This window comes from Aedes albopictus, chromosome 2 (assembly GCF_035046485.1).
Source record: "Aedes albopictus strain Foshan chromosome 2, AalbF5, whole genome shotgun sequence".
NCBI classification, from domain to species: Eukaryota; Metazoa; Arthropoda; class Insecta; order Diptera; family Culicidae; genus Aedes; species Aedes albopictus.
Window position 1 is genome coordinate 147,968,120 of NC_085137.1, and position 19,515 is coordinate 147,987,634.

Consider the following 19,515-nt stretch of genomic DNA (forward strand, 5'->3'; position numbering starts at 1 on the left):
GCTGGAGGAATTCTCAAAAAATGAAATCCTAAGGAACTTTTTGACAAAACCAACAAGAAACTTCTTGTGGATGCCCAGGTTAAATTCCTAGAGGAACACCAGAAGAAACTTTAGGAGTAATTTTGGTAGCAACTCCTGGGGGTCTCTCGAAGGAACCTCTGAAGAAATCTTAGAAAGGACTATTAGATCAATCTCTGAAGGAACTCCTGGGGGAATTCCAAAAGGAGTTCCTGAATAATCTTAGAAAGAACTCTAGGAGCAATCTGAGAAGAAACTTCCATAGCCCTTTCGGGACGGAGCGCAAAATTGTGAAATTTCCATACAAATTGCTCAATTTTGACTCTCCGGAACTCTTAGATTTCCCAAAAAAGCAACAATTATTTTTCCTCATTTGAAAGAAATACTCTTTATCTTTCGATTTCTAGTTTTGACTACCTAGATAAATCGGAAATAAAAAATATGCGACAGATAAAACATTTTCATGATTTACGGTTTTTGCCCACTTTTTGTTTACTTTTTTGTGGTAAATTTCACAGGCAATGTAAACAAAAGTTTGTTTGCACACAAACAAGTATAAGTAATGGCTGAATTATTGAAACAGTTTACATCACATAAAACCAAGTATAAACAGATGAAAAAAATATACAAAGCTGATACCGCTCAACAGCACAATTGTGCTGGTTCGTCACGAAAGGGATAGGAAAACCGGAAGAAATTTATGAAGGAATTCAGTAGGGGGCATCCATAAAGTACGTGACGCTTAGAGGGGGGATGGGGGGTTCTAAAAAAGTATGACAAGCAATGTCTTAAGTATAGGAAAATCCGTACTATCCGTACTTTACACATTGAATAAAACAGAATACTGTCTTCGGCAAAGTTGTTGCAAATTGAGTACTCTATTAAACAAATGGGAATATTTGTATTTGAGACTTCTCTGACAACCAAGAACATCCTGAACACCATAAAGTTTGGAGAAACGAAATAATAATCACAGATTCTTTAGAACATTGTTTGTAACGGCAATAGAGGGAAGCGGATATAAAAGATCAGTTTCAAAGATCATTCAAAGATAAGTCTGAAATAAACCGTTGAAATTCAAGTTACTCTTTCGAATTTTTGTTCTCTCCGGATAGTATCCGCGGGGAATGTCTTGAGGTTACTTTCTAGTATTGTATTCGCATTCATTGCAATATTTTATAGTGACAAAAATACTTTAACTGGAAAATATTCAGATGATGTTCTTTCAGTACAAACATTTTTTTTTTCAGTAAATGCTTCTTAAACTGGCTTAAACTCTTGTAAATCTAGCAGAAATCATTCCAGTTGTAATCACCCTAAAACTACTAGTGGGTTTTTTTCATCAAAACAAATTAAATTTTTCATGAATTCCTTAATAAATTTCACTAAGTATTTCTTCCAAATTTCTTGCTGGATTTCTTTTAACTGAAAATCTTTCAATAATTCTTTCAGAAATTCTTCTAGGGATTTCTTTGAAAATATGTTCAAGGATTTCTCCAGAAATTCTCATAAAAACTACTTCAGTATTCTTTAAATAAAATCAAATCAAAAACTCTTCTGGAGATTCCTCTCAAAGTTTTCTGAAGGATTCTTTAAGAAATTCATCCAGAGAGGCTTTGTAGAAGTTATCTAGGAATTTATACAGAAATAAGTCAAAGCATTCCTCCCGATATTACTCCAAGGATTTTATTAAATAATCTTTAATGATTTCTCTGCAGACATTCTTTCAAGAAATCTTCCAGAGTTTAATTTGGTCAGTTTCTTCGAGGAAATTTCTCCACATCTTCAAAAAATCTTCTAGGGCTTGATACTAGGTTTCTACAGGAAAATCATAAATGAATTTCCAGAGTTTTTATTTTTCAGAAATTCTTATAGAGATTCCTGGAAATATTTTTAACGATTACTTAGAAACTCTTTAATAGATGTCCTCAGGAATTCCACCTTAGATTCCTATAGGAAATCCTGCAAATATTCCTTTAGAAATCTCTCTGAGAATTCATTCAGAAATTCTACCAGGATTTTTTTTAGAAAATCTAAAGATTTCTGCAGGAATTTGATCAAAGTTTCCTTTAGAAAGTCGTCTATAAAATTCTTTAGAAAGATGAAATCTCTTAAATCACCTAAAAAATCTTCCATTGTTCCTTCCGGAATTGTTCCATGTTCACTAGAGATCCTATAGAAAACCTTTCATGATTTTCCTCATAAATTTCTCCAGAAGATCATAAATTTGGAATTCCTTTAGAAATTTCTCCAGGTCTTCCATTGGAAAATGTGCCATTGATTTTATCCAACATTTCTCTAAAGGTTTCGTTTGAAAGCCTTTCATGGATTCCTTTAGTTGCTTCAGAAATTCCCCCAGGCCCAGGGATTTCTTAAGAAAAATTTCTAGGAATTTTTCTAGAAAATCCTCCAGAGATTCCTCAAGAAACTTTTTCAGTAATTCAATCAAAAATTAGTTCTTTACAAACTCCTACAGGCATTTCTTCACGAACTGATCGAGGAATTCCTCCAAGAATTACACCATGAATTCCATCGGAAATTCTAGCTGAATTGTCTTTTGGATTTTCATGAGCCAATTCCTGCAGGAATTTTTCCAGAGATTATTCATTAATTACATTCAGTGATTCCAGCAGGAATTCTTCGGGAGATTGCAACAACTTATATAGAGATTTCTTCAGGAATTTGCTCTGGTATTCCTCCATGTCCAAGATTCGTCTTATGATTACTGAAAATTCTCTTGCAGATCTTCTAGGAAATATTTTGAATAAACTTCAGGAGAAACATTTGGTGAAGTTATTGGAAAATATTTTTGAAAACAAAATTCAGTTGAACAAAAAATCTAGAAAAAAAAGACTATCAGATTTCTTGAACAAGTTTATGCATCATTCATGTAAGGTATCTGCAATATCATTTCTAATTATTGTGCTGGTCTTAGTGAGATTTTTGAAATGCAAAATGCAAACTCGTATTATAAGAGAAATAAATTTGGGAATATTTTTGGGGGACTCCCATCGAAATTCCTATTGAAATACGTGAAATAAACAATGAAAACATTCGAAGAAAATAAATAAAATATGAGGGAATTTGTATCTTCGCAACGCCAAAACAAAACGAACAAAATGAACAAAAACAAACTTTTTAAGATTAACCTTGCCTAAATGTCGTGGGGCGCCAATCTGGATGCTTGCCAAGGGCGCCATGGGACCACGCTACGGCCCTGATGATAGATTACAATACATAGCTTTGTATAATGAAAGAAACTATCGTTACAACCGTAGACTTTAGGTTCTAAACTCAAAAACAGTTTGAATGGCCTAGGATATCCCGGCTGATCTGCTACTGTTTATTGAGCTTTCATAAGACTCACTGGACATGATAGATTACATATCGTAGTTGTGTATAATGAAATAAGTTACCGCTAGATCCGTAGACTCGAGAATCTAAACTCAAGAACAGTTTTGATGACCTAGGATAACCAGAAAAATTCTGCATCATATTCTACCCTTTCTATTCTGTTAAGCGCCAAAACAACAGAAAAACGTAGAAAAAACTCTATAATAACGCTTGGAAAAATTCCGTCTTCAAAAGGTGGATGGAGACGCATGGTCATTCCATACGTTTGTACAAAATTTGAAATTTCAAAAAAAAAATGTAGCTCGACAACGACTTGGAGAACATTCCTTATTTTTTTATATTATTTAAAAATAGGTTATCTTTCGCTATAAAATATAAAAAAGTATAGTTGTTGTGGTCCAACATTGGGAAAATTTTAAAAAAGATGATATTATGACCATTTTTGCATATGGGTAACTCTCGCTGAGACCGGCCCACTATTTCACCTTGTCTTCAAAAATGTTCGAGGTGGCGAGTTTCAGAAAGTTCTCGCTGAAAAAGTAAGGAAAATGCATTTGGTTACTCAAAATGATGGACCCCCCGTTAGTTAGAGCCACAACTATTTTTGCAGACCCCTCGATTTTGGTCAAATGGGGGGTCATTGAAACCGTTATAACTCGAAAGTTTCTCCAAAAACCACCTCAAAACGAATTGTTGTTGAAAAGAGAAAAGATAGAGCTACTATTTACAATAATAAAAACTTGGGTCGGCCATATTGATTTTGGCCGCCATCTTGGATTTTTGTACAAAAACATTTTTTTCACCATGAGGGCAACCACCGATTTTCGAAATTTTTGCATCAATTGAAAGCTGAGGCATTTATACATAACATATCAAAAAATTAGAGATGTCTTTTTTTTCGTATCAAAAGTTATCTGCAGTTTTGTAAATCAAGCCACGTTTTCTCCATACATTTCCATGCGCACCGGCAACGACATGCAACAGCATCCGAGTTTACGCCTACATGTATACACAAAAACGCGTGTCGCAAAATTTGGCCAAATCGGAGGTTCGTTTCCGTTTTTGACTGTTTCTCAATGATGCCGGCATTGTTTCCATAACTTTTATAGTGTTTTGAAAAGCTTAAACCTTCAGCTTTCCATTAGTGGACTCAGAATTTAAATTCGGGTTCGTAAACACTGGAAATAACGCTGCATTTATGTAAACGGCCGGCACCGGGCCCAGTGCGCAAAAGTGGCATGATTTACAAAACGACAGATAACTTTTTAAAGAAGAAAAAGACATCTCTATTTTTTTATATGTTTTGTATAAATATCTCAGCTTTCAATTGATGCAAAAAATTTGAAAATCGGTGGTTGCCCTCATGGTGAAAAAAATGTTTTTGTTTAAAAATCCAAGATGGCGGCCAATATCAATATGGCCGACCCAAGTTTATATTATTGTAAATAGTAGCTCTATATTTTCTCTTTTCAACAACAATTCGTTTTGAGGTGGTTTTTGGAGAAACTTTTGAGTTATAACGGTTAAAATGAGGCACCAAAATCGAGGGGTCTGCAAAAATTGTTGTGGCTCAAACTAACGGGGGGTCCATCATTTTGAGGGCCGGAAGCCGTAAGGCCGAATGCCGTTAGGCCGAATGCCATTAGGCCGAATGCCGTTAGGCCGAATGCCGTTAGGCCGAAAGGGTCGTTAGGCCGAAAGGGTCGTTAGGCCGAAAGGGTCGTTAGGCCGAATGGGTCGTTAGGCCGAATAGTCGACAAGAATACCTGGTAGCGAACTGGGGGTAGCATATTACTTTCAAACTAATCATCATACAAGGGGAGTTATGGAGTCAATTAAAGAAATCGTGAGAGGAGATAATCGCAAAATGAAGTTCCAACTTAGAGATTGTTTAAGGACCAATATATACAAAAGCTAAACTGATTGTCGAAGATAAAAGCTGATGTTTGGAAAGGAGCTCTATTAGTGTCATTGCCATCATGTGTCATTACCGCTCATTACTCTCGAGCTTGAATGTGTACGAGAGGAGTTAGAATTTTTTGAAAAAGCAATATGGAAATTGACATTAGCTGGTGAATCACATCGAGGAGGATTCGTTACGTCAAGATGGCCGAACTATAGCAGGCTGTGATTTATTTAGCATGCAAGTTATCACAGAATGAAAGATTCAGTATCTGCAACTGCAAATCTTTCTTCACTACAGTATAAAGATATTCTATGCAGAAGCATTGCTATCTACCTAACCTAAAAGCATCAACATCATCGTCCCCTCATTCTACCATTAGCAGGGTAGAAAAGTAAAAGCATCACAAGGGCATAACTAGTTCGATATAGTAGAATAGAATACACAGCTGTCAATTGGAATCGCTTACGTAGTGTCCCAGTGGACACTCATAAAATTTTTGGCTGGATTTTGCATTTTGAGGGGGCAGATAAAAAAATATTTATCAAAATATCGCAACTTGCCAAAAATTCTTTAACAAATCCGATGAGTTTTTAATATTTTTCTGATTTAATGCTTTATTATTTTTATCCCCCCCTCGACCAGCCAAAGAGTGGTGGGACAAAAAGTGAAATAAATATTTGTAACAGCCTTATTTTTATTATAGAGGTTTTAAGGACAAGGTATTTGGAGTACATAGCTCAAAATTTCTAGAGCACCGTTTTTTAGAACCGTTGAACGGATTAGGATGAAAATGCATCACGCTAATTGTTCAGTGGTTGTCAACAGCGTGATGCATTTTAATCCAAATCCGTTCAACGGTTCTAAAAAACGGTGCTCTAGAAAATTTGAGCGATGTACTCCAAATACCTTGTCCTTAAAAGAAGGAAAAATCCCGAGTGAAAAAGTTAATAGCTATAATTCTTATAATTAGTATAATAGTTTAACTTGAAAGAACAGCCTGTGTTTACAAGAAGGAAAAATCTCCAATGAAAAATTCAATTGCTGTAATGCTTATAGTGAGTATAACAGTTAATCAGAGGCGAATGAACCAGAAGGTTTAAACATAGGCTGTTCTTTCTTGTTTAGCTGTTCATTTATAAGTATTACAGACTAGTATTACAGCCACTAACTTTTTCATAAGAGTTTTTTCTTCTGAACATAGACTGTTTTTTTCTAATTTAACTGTTTTTCTCATTACAGTCGTCATATCTTTCATCGGCGATTTTTCCTTCTTCAACATAGTTTTTTTTTTCTAGTTTACCTGTTATGTTATAGTAAGTATAAGCATTGCAGCTAATAATTTTTTTATCGGAGATTTTTCCTTCTTTTAAACATAGGCCATTAATTGAATTTAATCATGCTAATCATGTTCGTACTGGAACTCTGAATTTGTGCTCGGTATAAGCACTATTGAGACTTTGAAACATGAAAAAAATATTACTGTGTTATTCAATTAACTTAAATGGTCAGTGGTCACCTAAATTTTAAAGTCGAAGACCATTTCCCTCAAACTTTAAATAGTTTCTTACCATCCAGTTGCCCTAGCAAATCGTTCAACCTAACAACCCATTTGTCCTAGTGACCTGTTCGGCCTGACGACCCTAACGACCCATTCGGCCTAACGACCCATTCGGCCTAACGACCCATTCGGCCTAACGACCCATTCGGCCTAACGACGTTTTCGGCCTAAAGGCATTCGGCCTAACGGCATTCGGCCTAACGGCATTCGGCCTAACGGCATTCGGCCTAACGGGGTAGAACCCATTTTGAGTAACCAAATGCATTTTTCTTACTTTTTTAGTGAGGGCTTTCAGAAAATCGGCACCTTAAACATTTTTGAAGACAAAGTGTAAATAGTGGGCCGGTCTCAGCGAGAATTACCCATATTGAAATTTACTATTTTTTTCGCAATATTTTTTCCTAAATCTAGAACTAATAATCTTTTCATTTGTGATTTCAGATTGCAACTCGATCAATTGCTTTAAAAGTTATGACGTTTCGAAAAAAATGAAAAATTACGTTTTTTTAGGGTCATTCTATTTTTAAAATGGCCTCCTTAATGGCGAAACAAAAAAAAATACGGGTCTAATTATTTTTGTTAAAGATCATTCCTACCAAATTATTGTTTATTACACCACTTCAAAACCTCAACAACCTCAAAATGATTGACAATTCAGGTCACTTTGACAGATCACACACTTGCACGAAGAAGACCAAAATATCTACTTTACCGACCTTGTTGTCGTCCTTTTCATGCTCGTGTTACATTTGTCAAAATGACCTGAGAATGGTCAGTCATTTTGAGGTTAGGTTCGTTGGTGTAATAATGAATATCGGAGCACTTTTAATTTCGAGTGTATTATTTTTCATGAAATGGGTAATATAGACTTTCGTTGCGTTCAATTCGATTTACAGTGCTCTTACAACTTTCAAAGAACTTTTCTGCTGCTCTTTTTAGCTATCGATCAATCAACGATCAAAAACGATCAATTCTGACTATACATGTCAAGGGTTGCTCCTCCGTGATTGATCTGAACTGGTACCAATAGGCTCCTAAAGGCCTATCTCAATTTTTGCATGAATCGGTCAAGCATTGATTAATATGACATATTTACTCATTTTTCATGTATTCCTGTCAGGTAAAGCCCATAAAATAACTTTTTGGAAAATTCAATAATTTTTAAAACTCTCCTTATTTAGCACTCAATTTCGAATAAATTTTGTTTACCGTGTATGTCAAACAGGAACATCCCAAGTAACATTTCTTAGTCAAATAGACTAGACAACGTTCTTAATACCATCATAAAACCAAAATAAAAGGTATAGGGTTTTATGACGGTTCTAAAAACCTCTACAAGCCTAACTGGTCATCAAAATGTTACTTGAGATTTATTGTCAAAAGTGAGCCAATGTGATGTTTTTTGCAACCCGTCGCTCCACTTTCGTTAAGTCAAGGTTGACCTCGAATGTCAAACAAGAACTATTTACCATTATTTTATTTTCGAGTTTATTAACTATTACGTCATTGTTTAGGTTCGGAAAAAAATCTATTGAGATCAGAATACCATGCTTCTTCGTGTTATACAACAAAATTGCGAAAATATTTTTCATTTTAGGAGCCTATTGCACTGAGATCTAACTAAACTAACTAAACTAACTAGGACATTCCACTTATTCTCAAAGTGCAATTGTAGCAGGTTATGCATTTTTTATCAATAACGGCGCCGGCCAAGTCCTTATAGTCAGCTGGGAAGGGAAAGGATTGTTAGAGTGTACTGATTGTGGCTGCTAAAGACCGAGAGCACCTCTGCGTCCCCACAACTCGCTCGGACTGGGATATTTGTTAGGCGGAAATGATGGGAGATTTGGGAGTCCGTGGATAGGGGATTATTTATAGTGTTCGTTAGGTGATCGATTGTGTGGTGAATAGGTCAAGCGACTTAGTTCGCTTTGGTTGCATAACTTGCAGGCGTTATACATACTGTGCTGTGAAAGTTGGATGGAAGGGAAACGACTTTTTTCAATTTGTTTCTGGTTCTAGCGATGGCTATGAACATATGGATATACATGAGTTGTATATGTAGAGAAGAAAAAGAGAGAGATGAAGTAGATAGAAAGATACAAAGTAGGAGGAAAGGGACGGACCAGGGATTGAATCCATGACCTTCTGCATACGAATCAGAAGCTGTAGCCACTAGACCATCAAACCCGTATTCTGCTGCTCTTTACAGCTATCGTAGACAAACTACAACAGTTACCAGTTCCATTAACGATGTTTAGAATATAAAAATATGTAGTAAAACTTATCATCGCTGCTATACCTATGACCTGCGGAAAAAACAACTTGAAATTGAAAAAGCATCCTCATAAAAATTAAGTAGGAAATAGAGCAAATCACTTTTCCAAAGGCGCATCTCCGTGTAATAAAATGTGTGCACAAGCCACTCGCAAAGCTTAATTGAAACTACCCAGTGGACGTCCCGGTCATCACCGACTGTGTGGGATGAGTTTGTGTTACCGTGGTCATGGACATAAAGAGTCACTTTTCCAAACGACACACACACAGCACAGCGGACGGACGTGGAAAGCGTAGCCGTATCTATACCTACAGCAGAAACCAATTTAAATGGCAGATTTATTGCAGATCCGCTATGGGCGCTCCGCTCGACTCCAGAGCGTTGATTCACAGCTGGCTGATGAAGCTGGTTTTTTTTGCCTCAACTCCCATCCATTGATCACTGGACGCACTTTTTCGTATTTTTGTTTGTTTGAATAAAAATGGAAGCCACCACACGCTGCGATTGGCATCGAGGTTACAACAAAGATCATTGTGCCAATAAGTCAGCCGTGGGCTTTCAGATGGCGCTGTTTTCCAGTCAGTAGGCTGGTTGGCGGCGGAAGTCTGGGGTCGACGAGGGAAAACGAAAAGTTACCTTCATAAATTTCACTCACAATTTACCCGGCGGCTGTCGGTTTCATTTGCCTATTTTAAACGAGACGAGTTTCCTTCCAGGGGGTTTTGCGTCCAGACGCATCAGACAATCCAAAGCAGTCTTCTTTAGCTCTAAGTAAGCAATAAATGAACGAAACCGCGCGCAGTCAGCATCCAGCTTGGTCTAACCGCCTAGCTATGAAGGAAGGTTATAGCACAGACAAACAGACATATCACTTGGAGCAAGGTGCGGTTAAAATCATCGTCATAAAAGTATAATCGCCCAATGCTACTTACGCTGTATTTCGCAAACCCACTGAGTAGATGGCGGTAGTGAGCAAATGCCAAATATGAGCAAAAATGATGCGAGCACCATGAGCGAGGGATTTGCGAACTACAGAATCTTTGAATAGTCCGTTAAAAAGGGAAACGATGAGAAGTGGGTAGAATAAGACGTCTGTTTGTCTATGGTTATAGTAAGATGACGCCAAGCTCCGCAAAGCCAACCACAAACCGGTAATCAAGTTGTTACCAGCGCAATGCTTTTTAAAGGAATAAAAACAAACCGATTTCTTTATTGCTGAGCTCATTTCGTTTTCTTGCCCAATTGCCACCTTCTCGGGTCGGCTCGGGACGGGGGCTCTCTGTTGATTTTCTGGCCTGAATCGAAGCTAAACGGCTTAGTCAGTTTCTATTTTTAGTTCGCTAGACCGCCGCAGCTTTCGAATGACGCCAGATTTAATCGATTGGAATTAATGGGGTTGGTACCTTCTACTTCTACCTGCCACTGCCAATCGAACAGCTTAAGATGCTGGTAGCCCTGCGGTCGGTCGGTAGTGGTTTTTGTCCTAATACGGCTTTCCGTGCAAATTTGGAATTGGCTAGTTCTCCGGCAAACTGAACACCGTTCGTTGCAGCAGGAGGCCTTGACCATGGGGATCGCTTTGACCGTAGATGGATGGTTGGCCGACACTCTCCGTTCGCTCGTGGCTTAGCTTAATCATCCGCCAAATCGGAAATGTCGCTCCGGGATAAGTTTTTATCTTAGCACAAAGATTTTGTCATTATTTCCTGTGCCTATTATGGACAATCAAAACACGCCTCACAAAGCGCCAAACAATGCGGTTGACTTGCGGTGTGTAGCTAATGAACTACCGCGGCACGAGATGCCTATTGAAGTTTTCGGTTCGCGTGACACGCGATCCGTGCACAAGATGTTAAGGTCAAGTTGACGACGGTGCACAGTGGCCGGAAGCCGGACAAAACCTTAAAAATCGACTTCAATATTTTATTTTTCTTATATTTTTCTTCTATTATAAATACTTTAACTAAGAAAACCCCAAATTTTTAAGTTATTTGGTCGAAAATTGAGCCTTGTGGATTTTTTCAAAGTTGAAGTTTTATGTGCTACAATATTAGTATTTATTGTCTTTATTTTATGAGCTTCCTTCATGAGCTCGTTGTAAAAGTTAGGAAGACTTGAATAATGTGACAATATTTTTTGTGTTTTTGGGTATGAATACCCATTACATTTCAGGGATTGTTTGGAATTCAATCACAAAATTATTATGTTTTTACAATATGCAAACATATTAACTTTTATGAAATTTTGGAGAAAAACTTCGTATTAAAGATATCCAGTACTTGTTTAGGAAACATCAGAAAACGACGCCGTATCCCGGATCTGACGTGCAATTTTGTCTAGTTTTTGGCTATATAGGTCACCGTTTGCGCATTTTTGCGCTAAGAGCGAAAAAAAAATTTTTTTTTTCTATCAGGTCACAATGGAGCCGCATGGTTGTAGAGGAAGTGATATTGTTTAAAGTTTAAATTTTATCTTAACTTGAACTATGTCTTCATGTCTTCAACTTGACTTCAGAATACTAACAAATTAGTGTAATTTTCATTCCTGTTAGAGACTTTCAACAAGTCAGATGGTCATAAGGGGGGGTGGGGGTGTCTTATAATGTAATGGCCAGAGCTTTAACATTTTCATTATTATTTTTTTAATATTATTTTATTTTTTGACAGAAAAACACAAGAAGGTGGGTGCTCCAGTTAAAAACAATGAGCTGGAGAGGAAAAGAGTGACTAAGTATGAATAAGCCTTTATTTTCATAGACACTACCCACATGTTGCTTCACCAGATAAAACTAACTCTTTTTACCTTCAAAATAAAAGAAAGACAAAAACAACTGTGAAAAACATGTAAAAATAACAACAAACCATTGCTCATTGATTTTTTTAAACTGGTCGTTTTTTCGATTCATCTTTATCGTTAGAATTGCTCAACAACCTTGGAAGCAATTTCTTCACGAACTTCTATCGATGTTTCAATATATAGTGACACAAATTCGTCGACATCTACGTGTTTCTTTTCTACACGCACATCACTACAGTTCAAAGCAACAATCATCTAAAAAATATAGAAGAAATTCACTAAACGGCGTTAAACGCTACGTTAAATATTTTTCTGCGTAAACGTCGCGATCACCAAAACAATCTGAATATTTTAATCGCGATTTTATGAAACGAACATTTTACGCTCTTTAGTAAAACCCTTTATATTAGTTTTTTAAACTTCAAGTTTTATTGTATGTTATTCATGCAGTTTCGTTAAACACATTTCTACTGAACGACACACAGAGTGATAAAGATTTTAAAAATATTTGCTGGAACTCTACTGTTCATATATATGATTACCGATCCCTGATGATCGTTTATCAGAAACTCCCTTCAATATTGCGAATACGAATTGCCAATTCTTTACAGATAGGGTTGTTTCGGTTGCTTCGACAAATGATAGCAGGGATCGATGTACCTTACAACCCAAACTCGGAAGAGCATATATGAAGTTGTTGAAACGAGATTGATAAAAGTAGTTCAAATTTTATATATTAGAATATCTGACCCCATAACGATTCAATTAACACACCTCCGTGCACCCACCGTAAAATGTCACGTGGTCTATGGGCAGTTCCTGAGAATAGACCACGTCTTGTCAGCCAACATTGGTATGTATCTGAATATATCCATTGAAAAAAAAACGTAGGTAAACGATTTTTTCTAATGATTTATGTAGTTTTGAAGACTTTGGACCACCCTAACAGCAACAAATACACAATTATAGTTTATTTCAATACTAATACATGATTTAAGAACCTACGTTCAGAAAGCACATCGTGATAGCTTATTATCGATTATTTTTACATGCTTTCCATAATCAGCAGATTTCAAAATTTTGAATCACCCTAATATAGTAAAATCAAAATATATGATAAGTTCCATATCACAAATAAATTTAGGGAACTAAAATCATCATAACCTGAAAATTTTAGCAATTTAGGTAGACATTTGAGGTTTTGTCCGACTTTTGTATGGAGGCCCGCCACTGTGCGGTGGTGTGTCGCTCTTTGGTTTACCTGCAGGTTGCTACCATAGGCATTAGCGGTACTCGGCTGTACGTAGGAGTCGTCTTCATTCAATTCGGTCCATGGCTGTGCGTCTCCAATTCCGCACTTTGCGAAGGGCCCGCAAATCGTCATGCACCTAGTCCGATGCGCACCACGTCTTCTTGTTCCGGTCCGATGACTCTCGCGAACCATTTTAGTCGGGTTGCTATCTGACATCCTGATGACATGACTCGCCCACCGTAGCCTCTCGATTTTCGCGGTGATTCATTCGCCTTCTCCAAGTCCCGTCTTCCATCTGCACTCCGACGTAGATGGCACGTAACACCTTCCGTTCGAAACCCCCAAGGGCGCGTTGGTCCTCTGTACGTATAGTCCATGTTTCGTGCCTATAGATGACTACCGGTCAGCGTTTTGTAAATAGTTAACTTCGTCCGCGGGTTCAGATCCAACCCAGTAGACCGACGCCACGACAGCAACGCTACCAGGACTTCCTCTCCGCGGCCACTTAATCGCTGTAAGGGTCGATTCCGACTGCTGCGAACCGGCATGACCTACGAAGCCGTCTCCGAACTTCTGGACGACCTCTTGTATCGCATCTGAATTAGCCATTCTCCGAGTTCACGCGCCACCTCCTCTGTAGCTCCAAGACGATGTGGGTGATAGCCGTTGAAACGACATTCCAATCAAACTAATCCCTACACATCCTCTGGACAAGATTGTCCGGAGTTGTTTCCTCCCCGCATGTGGCAAGCATGCTGTTACGCATTGTGCGAAAACGCGGTCACTCGAACAAAACATGTTCCGCCGTTTCCTCTAACCGGAAACCAGACATTCGGGAGAACCCACATGACCGAAACGGTTACTAGTAGATACTGTCTGAAGCAGCCATGGCCTGAAAGGACCTGGGTCAGGTGAAATGTTGCTTCCCCATAGCGCCTATTAATCCAACTATCTACCCTCGGAATCAACCTATGGGTCCACCTTTCTTTTGTGGAACTGTCCCACGTGCGCTGTCATTTGGCCATGGAGGCCATCCTGGCAGAACTGCGTATACCTCTTGAGCCGCGCATTTAGAAGCACTCCATGCCCTTCCTGATAAGGATGCCGATAGGCACCATTCCAGTGATGACGCAGAGCGCGTCGTGTGACACGGTACGGTACGCACTCGCAACCCTCAGGCACATCAGCCTAAAAGTACTTTCCAGCTTTCCACGGACGCTTTCGGTACTTAAGCGCAGTGCTCCACGCCGGGCCGCCATATTTTAGTATGGACGTAGCGAAACTAGCCAGAAGCTTGCGTTTACTGGCGTACACCGCAGAGCTATTGGACATCATCCGAGACAGTGCCGCTATATCTGTGGAGGCTCTTTCACAGGCATAATTAACATAGCTACCGAAGATAAGCTTACTGTCGATCATCACGCCCAAGTGTTTGACGGAGATCTTCGACGTGTTAGTGCAACTGCCTACACTGATCACTGCCTTGATCGAGTGGATAGTAGTTAACTCCACGTCTTCGATCGACTTACCGTATACTTTGAGCGTAATGTCGTCAGCAAAGCCGACGATATCCACCCCCACCGGGAACTCTAACCTCAACACCTCGTCATTCCATGACACCGGACCCAGGATGAAACGTTGCGGGACTCCTGAGGTTATGTGAAAGCACATCCAACCCACCTCTGTGTCGTAAACTATTACTCGATTCTGGAAGTAATTTCCGAGAATCTTGTACAGTTACCCGGGTATCGACGCAAGAGCGCATCGGCAATAGCCTGCTAACTGGCGCTATTAAACACATTCTTCACATCCAGAGTCACTACTGCACAGCAGTGAATCCCCCATCTCTTAAGCTCGAGTGCCATGCCGGCTTTTTTGGAGCCGGCAAGATAACGTCTACGGTCGACCTCCGACTTCCGGAAGCCGTACTGGCTACTCGATAGATCATTTTCACCCTCGGTGTGCTTCAACATTCTATTAAGGATGATCTTTTCGAGCACCTTCCCCGCCGTGTCGATCAAGCATATTGATCTATTCGCCGACGGGTCTCCGGGTGTTTCCCCGCCTTTTTCAATAAAACCAGGCTCTGCCTCTTCCATACTTCTGGAAAAACTCCCTCGTCTAGGCATTTCTACATAGCAGACCTGAACATATCGGGATTTTCTGCAATAGCTACTTCTAAGGCCAGGTTCGGCGCTCCGTCCGAACATGGGGTCTTACCTACGCTAAGGGACTTTGCTATCCCCGCAAATTCCACATCGATGACCCTCTCCTCATCGCCAGCCCCAGTCCCCAGCTGTCCTACGAAATGAGACCAAGGACTAGGATCATGACGCGGAAAAAGCCCCTCGATAATCCCCTCCAATATATCTGGAGATTGCTCTGTAGGAGCCATTACATCCCTCGTCTTGACCATCACAATCCTGTAAGCATCACGCCACGGATTCGCATTGGCATTCTGACAGAGATTCTCAAAGCAGGCCTTTTTGCTTGCCCTTATCTCAGTCTTCAGCGTGGCTTTTGCAGTGGCGAACACTCCCCGCCATTCGTTTCGCTCTTCCATAGATCGTGCTCGCTGCATCCGCCGCCGAGCCCGTAGGCAGACGCGGTGCAGGTCCGCAATTGCGTCGGTCCACCAGTAAGCTGGTCGCCTCCCATTTCTAGGGTGTACTCGCCTAGGCATGGTCGCATCGCACGCACGCAAGAGCACCACTACCAGCTCCCTAAATACTCATACCCGCTGCCTGTTGTTGTTGTAGTCGATACTGTAGCGAACTGCCAGGTGATCGCTGTGACTGTAACTATCGTCTACTCTTCAGTTCGAACTACTCGTTAGGTCAGGACTACAAAAAGTCACGACAATAATCGTCTCCGCACCGACATTAGCCAAGTCGACATCTTGTATGGCCAGAGCCTCTAGCAGGATCTGACTCCGCTGGTTCGTGAAATGACTTCCCTATTTCACGGCCCAGACATTAAAGTCACCCGCTATTACCACCGGCCTTCGCCCTGATAGCACGGTCGTCATACAGTCCAGCATCTGCGTGAACTGCTCGATCGGCCACCACGGAGGCGCATAACAGCTACATAAGAAGATCCCGTTTACTTTGGCGACCTCGAAGCGCTCATAGGTAGTAGACACCAACTCCTGAACGGGGTATTTACCTGTCGTCCATATCGCCGCCATATTTCTGGACCCATCAGCGAGCCAGTTGCCATTGCCGGCGGGTACTCGGTATGGCTCAGCTATGATGGCGATATCCGTCCCCCACTCAGAAACTGCCTGAAAAGCAGTTGCTGAGCCGCGTCACAGTGTGGCTTTCTTGAAGGCCGGGCATCTTGGACCACCCGTTGGATGCCTGTTGTTCACGGATTTCCCAGTACAGATTAGACAAATCGTGCAGCTTGTGCCTTATGGCCTTCAGTGTGAGCAGTTTGCTCCTGTCAGGGCCTTTGCAGTCCCATGACTTATGTCCTGGTTCCAGACACCTGGAACAAACCTCCGGTGGCTCGTGCAACGTTAGATGACATACGCACCAGCCTACCTTAATCCTCCCTACTTTAACGGACTTTTTTTTACGTCCACCACAGGTAGCTGAACCAGTGGTGATTCCTTAACCACAATTCTACCTGTTCAACGAATGTAAATTCTTGAATTTTCTCAACAAATTTGCTTGTAGCCGTATCTATGCATTTCCAATTTGATTCTGACCTTAAATTCTTCGCAAATGCAAGTTTTAGGGTCGTCGAACAAATAAAAAGTGAGGTTACGAGACGCCACTGAGCAGAACCAGAGCTACCTGTGTCCAAGCCCGCCCCTTCCGTAGCCTAACGGCTGTGGCGGCCACCTACACCTCGCACTGTTACCGCAGTGCTGTGACGAGCTCTTCCACTTCGGTGACCTCGTTCAGGTTTTTAACTTTCAGAGCCGCCTCTGCCCCTTTGCCAAGGACCTCTTCCGTCAAACTTTCGAAGGCGGCGCCCTTGCGCTTCGCGCTTCAGTTACAGCATCATCTCGCCCGTACGAGTATGTCTGATACAGCGCACGTCGGCTCCCAGATACACAAGCTTGGCGTCGCTTCGCATCGCCTTCAAGACGTCCGAGTATTTCGACTGTTCGGTCTTGATGACGAGCGCGTCGCCTTTCTCGCGCTTGGCATCTACTCTTTTACGCCTTAGTTTGACGTCTCTAGCTACCTCGAACTGCGGCTTTATCTTCTTCTTCTTCCGCTCGACCTTCGTCCAAGGGAGGTCCTCCCCTTGTTTCGCCCTACTCTTGTGGTTGTTGAGGGCCTATCAACGGTCGCAACCCCTTGTTCCCATCATTCCGGGACTGGCCAGCCTTTACAGGCCCACCCTTCCAGGACACCTGGCTGGAGTCCAATTTGCCGGCATTACTGCCGACCTTCAGGGTTAGTATTCACCTAGCCTTGCGGGCACCGCCAGAAAGCTCCTCACCTGACGGCTGCCTCACCCGTCTCTGCTTATCACGAGCAGTCGCATCCACCACACCTTTTGGACTACCTGCGAAAGCGAAGGCCTGCGTCTGGGTGGATAGACTTCGTGATATTTTCTTTCACAGGTTCCGCCGCTGCTGCAGTCTTCACGAGTCTCACGTGATCCTGCCAATTGGCATCATCCATCGATTTACGAAGTCTCAACAGGGCCGTTTTCACGTCCTTACTAATGTTGGACTTCGCGGACGCAAAGTCGATGATCTTGCTAAGCTGCTGCTTAGCCACCTCCTTCCTGTTCGGGTTTCTGTTGAGCAGATTCCCCCATGGTTTAGAAAAAAAAACTGAAGCCCCTCAAGTTAATGTCTGGTCTGCCCCAAATAATATGGTGACCATAAGCATCACTGCCAACAATGAGCGGAAGGCCTTTTGAAGTGCAGTATGCGATGATTTGCTTGAATGCATCTGTAGGGGGTAGTTCATCATGCGGTAAATAAACCGAACAATAGACGTATTTCCTATTGAGATTTCCAACAGATACATCAATTGTGATAGCATATACAATACATCTCTAGTGGCTATCTCAGAAATGAGAGTGACGACGATTGCGTTATTTACAAGCACACATGCTCGAGGCATGACACGCGAGTTTGCCATTTTACTATTGTTGAAAATAGCAAAAACCGAATCGACCAGGTTTTCTAGACTGAAATTCACCTTTCTTAGACTAAAATCACCTGGACTATAGAATTTGCATAAGTCTGCAAAAATTGATCGTTGTTTTTCTGTGCTTACTAAGAACTAACTATACTAACGTAGTCACTGCCAAAACTTGGCAAGGTTAAACTCTTTACAACGGCACAAAAAAAAAAAACAGCAGCAATCAAACCAGATCGGTATCGATTGGATAACGCCAAAGGCGAGGATACACAGAATACACTGTGTAAATCGCATAATGCGAAACCATATAGGTGAAAGTTCAAACTAAACAATGGCATCTTCATAATTCCACCCTTATTCAGCCTCAAGTTTCAGACTAATAAAGGGCAATTGATTATCTCGGAGAAATACAAGGTCCACAGCAATATTGCTCCGGTTAGCACAGTAAGGGCAAAATATGTTTCCTTGTTACGCCACTGATGGTTACTGACTGACTTCAAAGCTAGATTGTACTTCATGCCCAACCTAGGCGACTTTCGTCACGGTTGATTGTTATGACAAGACAAGGCGATGAAGTGAGATTCCGTCCGAAGCCAATTTGCGTCCCGTGAACAACATTTTGGGGAGGTAAATTATTTGACTTTGACGGGTGGTAATGTGTCCCTCTTTTGTTTCACGATGATTGTTTGCGCCATAAGCGCAGTTGCTGCAATGGGGAGGGTACCTACGTCGTCTATCAAGATCAGATTTTGAAGATAGGGATTTTCAGTTTGTTGAGCGCAGGAAACGAGGTCCCCGTTTCGTGTAAACCAACCATCCAGTCTGTCGGTCTGTCGCAATGAAGTATCAGGGGTCGGATCATACCTTGTTGAAGGGATTGTGTTGTAGACTAGATAGAGTGAAGGTTTCAGGTGACGATAATTGGGCTTGCGTGATTACGAGCCTTGGAGCGTGGTCGCTGTTTGCGGTGTCTTATTGCGGCGTAAGATACAATGTGCTCGCTCGGTGTACCGTATGAATCGACCAAATCAAAGTCACATCATGTACGCGCGGGTACTTGCGCGGTCGTTCGGGGGGAAAACTGCGTCGTTTCGGTACAAATAATCGGTATTTAGATGTAAAATGTATTTGCGTGCCGCATGTGTGGCACCAGCTGTTGTAATAAAGCGCCGCCGCCGATGTGGCAGCTGCTGGATATGCTGAAACAACAGACATATGCTTTTCAAGTGGAGCCGAGGG